This window comes from Colius striatus, unplaced genomic scaffold, assembly GCF_028858725.1.
Source record: "Colius striatus isolate bColStr4 unplaced genomic scaffold, bColStr4.1.hap1 scaffold_56, whole genome shotgun sequence".
NCBI lineage: Eukaryota > Metazoa > Chordata > Aves > Coliiformes > Coliidae > Colius > Colius striatus.
In genome coordinates this window covers 1-6359 of record NW_026908532.1, presented here as the reverse complement: position 1 = coordinate 6359, position 6359 = coordinate 1, and positions in this window count along the sequence as shown.

Genomic DNA, 6359 nt, shown 5'->3' with positions numbered 1-6359 from the left:
GGGTTTTGAGTACATTTCTGAGAGCAAAAGTGGGATTTAGGTAGAGTTTGGATGGAAAAAGTGAGGTTTTGAAGTAATTCTGAGGGGAAAAGAGGGACTTTGGGGAAGATGTGAGGAGAAAAGCGGTTTTGTGTGATTTTTTGAAGGACCAAGTGGGGTTTTGGGGGAGTTCTGAGGGATCAAAAGAGGTTTTGGGGTAATTGTGAGGGAAAGCAATTGGGATTTGGGTGTAGTTTTTAGGGGAAAAGTGGGGTTTTGGAGCAATTCTGAGGGGCAAAGTGGTGTTTTGGTTTATTTCTGAAAGGAGAAGTGGGGTTTTGTTGGAGTTTTGGGAGAAAAAGTGGGGCTTTGGTGCAGTTTTGCAGGGGAAAGCTGGATTGAGTCCATTTGCGAGGGCAAAGAGTGGTGGAGTTGTGGGCTAAAAGGGGGTTTTGTCTCAATTCTGAGAGCAAAAGTGTGGGTTTGTGTGGAGTTTGCAAGGAAAAAGTGTGTTTTTGTTGGGGTTTTGAGGGGAAAAGTGAAGGTTTAGGGGAGTTCTGAGAGATAAAATGAGGTTGGGGGCAATTCTGAAGTCAAGTGAGGTTTGGGTGGGGTTTTGAGTGGGAAAATGGGTTTTTGGGGAACTTAGGTGGCAAAAAGTGGGGTTTTGGTAGAGTTTTGAGAAGAAAAGTAGGGTTTGGGGGGTGTTTGGAGGGATAAAATAAGGTTTTGGCGCAATTGTGAGAGAAAAAGTGTGGTTTCAGTGGAGTTGTGAGGGATGAAAGGAGGTTTTTGGGCATGTCTGAGGGGAAAAGTGGGGGTTTTGGTGGTTTTCTGAGGCGGCAAAAGTGGGGTCTTGAGGGTATTTCTGTGGGGAAAAGTGTTTGATTTGGTAGAGTTTTGAGAGGAAAAGCGAGCTTTTGGGGAAGTCCTGAGGGGAAAGTGTGAGGTCTGGGTGGAGTTGTGAGAAAAAAAGGAAGGTTTTGGTCAGTATCTGAGGTCCAAAGTGGGGGTTTGGCTGGAGGTTCGAAGGAGCAAGTTGTTTTCTGTTGGGATTTAGAGGGGAAAAGTGCGGGTTTGTGGGAGTTGTGAGGGATAACATGAGGTGTGGGGGCAAATCTGAGGGGAAAAGTGAGGTTTGGGTGGCATTTTACAGGAAAACAGTTGGGATTTGGGTGGAATTTGATAGAGGAAAAGCGGTGTTTTTGAGCAATTCTGAGGGAAAAAGTAGAGTTTTTGTTTATTTGTGAGAGCAAAAGTGAGGTTTTGTATGAGTTTTAGGAGAAAAAGTGGGTTTTGGTGCAGCTTTGCAGGGAAAAGTGTAGTTTGGAAGAGTTTTGAGAGGAAAAGTGGGGATGGAGTACATTTCTGAGGGCCAAAAGCAGTGGAGTTGTGGGATAAAATGAGGCTTTGGTGCAATTCTGAGGGGAAAAGGTGGGATTTGGGTGGAGTTTTGAGGGGAAAAGTGGGGTTTGGGTGGATTTTTGAAAAACAAGTGTTTTGGTGGTGTTTTGAGGGGAAAAAGTGGTATTTTGGTGGAGTTCTGAATGAAAAAGTGAGGTTTTGGAGGTCTTTTCCGAGGAAAAGTGGGTCTTGGGTGCTATTCTGAGGGAATAAGTGGGATTTTTGGGAACTGCTGGGTAAAAAAGTGCCATCTTGAGGGAAAAAGTGGAGTTTTGGAAGCGTTTTGAGGGGAAAAAGTGGGGTTTGGGGGAGTTGTGAGGGATAAAATGAGGTTTTGGTGCAATTCTGAGAGAGAAAAAAAAGGGATTTTGGAGGAGTTTTGATGCAAATTGCCTTTGCATCAGACCAGTGCAGAGAGCCTCAGGTTCCATCAGAAATCATCTGCTGGTTGTTTCAAGTGCAGAGCACAGAGTCTGGATAAATGTCCAGCAAGAACTGTAAAGGGAGAATCCCAGGCAACAAATGTGTAACGGGGGGGGGTAAAAGGGAGGGAGAATTCTCAAGTCCAGGTGGCCAAAATGTCAAAGCAAACCCAAAGTAAAGTCCCCAGGAGATCAACAGAAACTTGTCACCACTACAGTGAGAGGGAGACTTTTAAAACACCCATTGTTTGCTCTTCCAGGTGCTGGGTTAGTGAGGAAACACTGGGCTGGAGAAGAGCAGGAAAGAACAGGCAGCTGCGTCATTGAAACACCATCACTCAGTTTTGCTACTACCCAGACGACAGCCAAAGTATGTGCTGTAGGAGATACCACATCTGATGTTTTCCTTTATGGGACAATAAAAGGTGAAAAGGTAAGATATTTTTATCTCTACAAACCTCTTTGTGCACTCTGCTATAGAAGTTATAACTTTGTGACAAATTTAAGACCGAAAAGTGTTATTTGCAAGTGAATTTTGTAATTTGCCATATACAGTAGAAGTGCAATCATTAACTTATTAGAAGATTTATTTTCTAAATCTGTTGTTTGTGAACTTTGGAATGAATTCTGTGAGGTGGAAACTCGAGAACCGCTTTGGAAGGTATTGACAAGCAAATGAAGTCCCCCAAGTACTTCAGATGAACAACTATGTGAATTTACTGTACTCTTGTCCTTCTTTGTGATACACTTAAAGATATTTCAAGAAGGCAGTTGCATGGTGTTATGAAAATAAATACAAGTTCATATGTGCATAAGGCTGAATTCCCAAACAGTTGGGAGAAAGGAAGAAAGCTCGTTGCACTTACCAAAGTGCGTAACTCCTGCTAAATCTCTGCTGCAGCTACTGTCAGACTTAAGCAGCTGCCTAGTAGACAAAAATAAATGTGTTTGCAAACTGCTGCCATTTGGAGTATTTTACCAAGACTTTTAACATTAGAGCTGTGGTCTTCACTGTAGATAATAACTTGGATTACATCTTAATTTGAATACCTTCTCTGTTCAGAATCACGGTTGGCAAGTGTCACTTCTCTCTGAGCCAGTAAGAAATTTTGAAGTTGAATATTGTTTTTTCCTGCCAGGTTTGGATGCACTCTGAATCAAAGGGACATAAAACTAAGATAGTTTTTCTAAAAATGTTTAAAGCTCATAGAAAACTGAGCACAGAATTTTAGGCAAAAGCATGAAACTGGTAAGTAACACCTGTTTGGAGAACATAGAGGAAGATATGACCAACTTTCCTGCCCTGGAATGAGTACTCTTCAGAAAGCATTTGTACATACTGCATATGTCTTCCTGTTGTCTCCAGCTTCAAGTAAATTCTAAAGCAGTATGTGATGGTGACTTGCTTGTTGATTCTGGTCAGTCAAAGACTTGGGTTTTTTAGGTATGCGTTAATGATGATCTCGTCTTAAGCAGCTTTGCTCATTTTGAGCAAGCTGAAGAGAATGCAGTGAGTTCAGCAGATTATCAGGAGACCCAAACATCATTAAATCTTGACTCTCTTCCAATGAAAGTTGTTAATCCTGCACTTGATTTGAGGACAGTGCTGCTCCAGCAGAAGGTATCAACAGATCCTGAAACAAGTGGGAACCGTGTGTGTTGGCAGCAATCATTCATGCAGTGCATCATTTGTCTTTACCTGGATATATTGAACTACTGTATCAGTTGGAATCCAACAAGTGGAACAAATGGTATCCTAACAAACACTGCCTATGTATCAGACTTTACAAAGAGCAATCAAATCAGCAGATGCAGGAATATTCTAAAGCATTTTGTCCTTGATAAGACAAAGGGTGAGTTGCAGGGTCATTTGTTGATATGCTGAAAAGCATTAGATACTGTTGAAATAACTTGTAGCATTGATCAGTGATACCTTACTGTTTGATTTGAGTTTAGAGAGATTTCTCTACACAGAGGTAACTTGAATGTTTTCTGTTTTCTGCATTGAAGAGGTGATATGGTGTTAAAAGCTTCTGTTTGAAGCATTGAAAGGCCTGTTTTGCGGATTTTAGTTTTGCCCTAAATTCTGAAATAGTACAATGACTAAGATTCTAAACAGTTGTCTCATGCTCTACTGTAACTCTTTTGTACATCCACACCTAGCCACTAGCACTTATCTTGTGTCCTGGGTGGAAGAAGGCACAACTTGTTTTTGAGCTACTGAAAACATACCAGAGATGCTCCAGACAGCTTCATCCAATGTTGTTAATACTTGGGCAGAACAAAGAAGCAGCTAAAAGTGTGAAAATCTGAGGAAGTAAGAATACTTCTGTAGTCTGAATGCCACTTGAATGCAATGTAGGCTGTCTTAGTTGTTTGTGACCAGAATGTTCAGAATGTTTTTGTGGTTGTTGATTGAGTGGCAGAACTACAAGTGAGTTTTCCAAAGACAGAGCTAGTAAAATGCTTGTTTGACTGCTCTGTGCCACACAGTGCAGAAATTAATTTGACCTAATATTTTGAGAAAGCTACTGTGTATTCTTAGGTGTCTTCTCATGGAACTTCCAGTCAGTGTGGTATAGACCTGAACAATTGTATAAAATGTTCCAAGTATGATCTGCATTCTTCTGTGACTCAAAACATAATCATTTGGGGACTGAGAATGTTGGGAAGTCTCTAAGACCAGACATTCTGAGCATGAAACTGGAAAAACATCACTTTTTGTGAAAAGTCTAGTGATTTGGCAGCACTGCAAATGTCCATGTTTTGGGGCTTTTTTTAAGACTATCTGAGGTAGTGCACTGTGCTTATGGAGTGTGAAGCTTCTTCAGTGGTACTTCAATGAGAAACTTCAACACTGACAAATCATCAAAAATTACATTTATAAGAAAATATTGATGTGAGATTTTGATTGTGATGGGTTTTAATTTTGCTTCTGGAAGCTGTCAGAAATTCACACCCTTTGTGCGAATTGTATATTGTACATTATAAGTTCAACAGGAGATTTACGATGTACCGATGTTCTTTGGCATATAACAATGCTTCGTGCTTCTTAAAAGAAGAAATACACAGTAAAGCATGTCTAGATTACATGAATTACCAGCCCTCTGGTTTGTATCCACCTTTAGGTTGTACAGCCTTGTATGGACAGTGAAAGAACCGCTGTGTTACTCAAAATACTGGCTTTTACCCGCAGTAATCTTCAGAAGGTGCTGACATTCACTAATTCAGGAGATGAGGCAGAAATGGTTCATCAGGTGAGCATCATTTTACACAGGTAAGTGGGGTTTTTAATTATTAAGATATAACAAACTAAAATATCTTGACTTCTAAGAATAAAGGAGGTTTATGAATTTGTAATTTAACTACTTCTGCTAAAAATAGCCCAAACCCTGCCCTTCTGCCAGCTAGAAGAAAGGCTGACAGGAATGTCTGACACAGAATGCATTCATGATGACATTTTTAACTATGTTCTGTCTCATTTTGATAAATCCCAATATGGTTCCTCCCCACAGTTACAGCTGTGGATATTGGGTCCCTCCTTCGGGTCACGGCCTGCTCTGGCCATAGTGATAAAGAAGGAAATCACTGCCCCGGCTCGGGTCCAACAATGAAGTGAATCGCTGCCCCTGGACTGGGGCCAGCTTTACCAAAATGAGTCTCTACCGCTGCTGTAGGGTCTTTAAAGAAATGCAAACAAATCTCCAGCTTCCCCAGTTCTCTCCATAGAATGCAGGGAGGTCTCTGTTCCAGCACACCTCCTCCTCTCTTTCATCGCTGACCTTGGAGTCCGCGTGGTTGTTTCTCTCACTGTTCCTACTCCTTGCACCACTGTGGAGAGTGTTGCTCAAGTATGGCTGAAAGAAAGAGGTCATAGCAATGTTAACCTAATAGAAATGTCTTAAATAGAAAAAAGGTTAACCCAAGGGCGCATTGTCCTTGAGATAAGGGACTGCTTGCAGCTGCATGTAGACAGGATATAAAAAGAGGATGTATTAACCACAAAAATGTAGAGCAAGATGTTTCTTAAGAGGAGTTGACATTTAGACAAATAGCCAATGATGAGCTTAGCTTTGGCAATATGTATGAGGCTGATTATTGATGCTATAAAAGAGTGGTGTCTTTGCAAATAAAGTGAGTTTTGCTGATCATCCTTGTTGGTCGTGTTGCATTTCTCCCGCCGTCTCCGACAAATGGTGACCTCGACGTGATACACGGGGGACGTGATATACCGACGTGATACACGAACGACGTGATACAAGATTGGCAACCACGGCGGAGCGGCGAAGGAGCTCGGGTCCTAGCAGCGAGGACGGCAACTAAGCACCAGAAAACAGAAGGAAGGGGTGGTGCCGTGCCCTGGGTGATCGTACAGACGAGCCCGGCCGATACGTGCTGCCGAGACCTTGTGGGGCTGTAACAGCACTGACGACTTCTGAAAATGGAAAGGCAAGCAGCATATGATTTATTTACTTGCTTTTTAAAGAAGCGACAGGTTAAGGGAATAGATTTGGAAAAGGATCTCCCTGGGCTTTTAGCTTATGGGTATGCTAA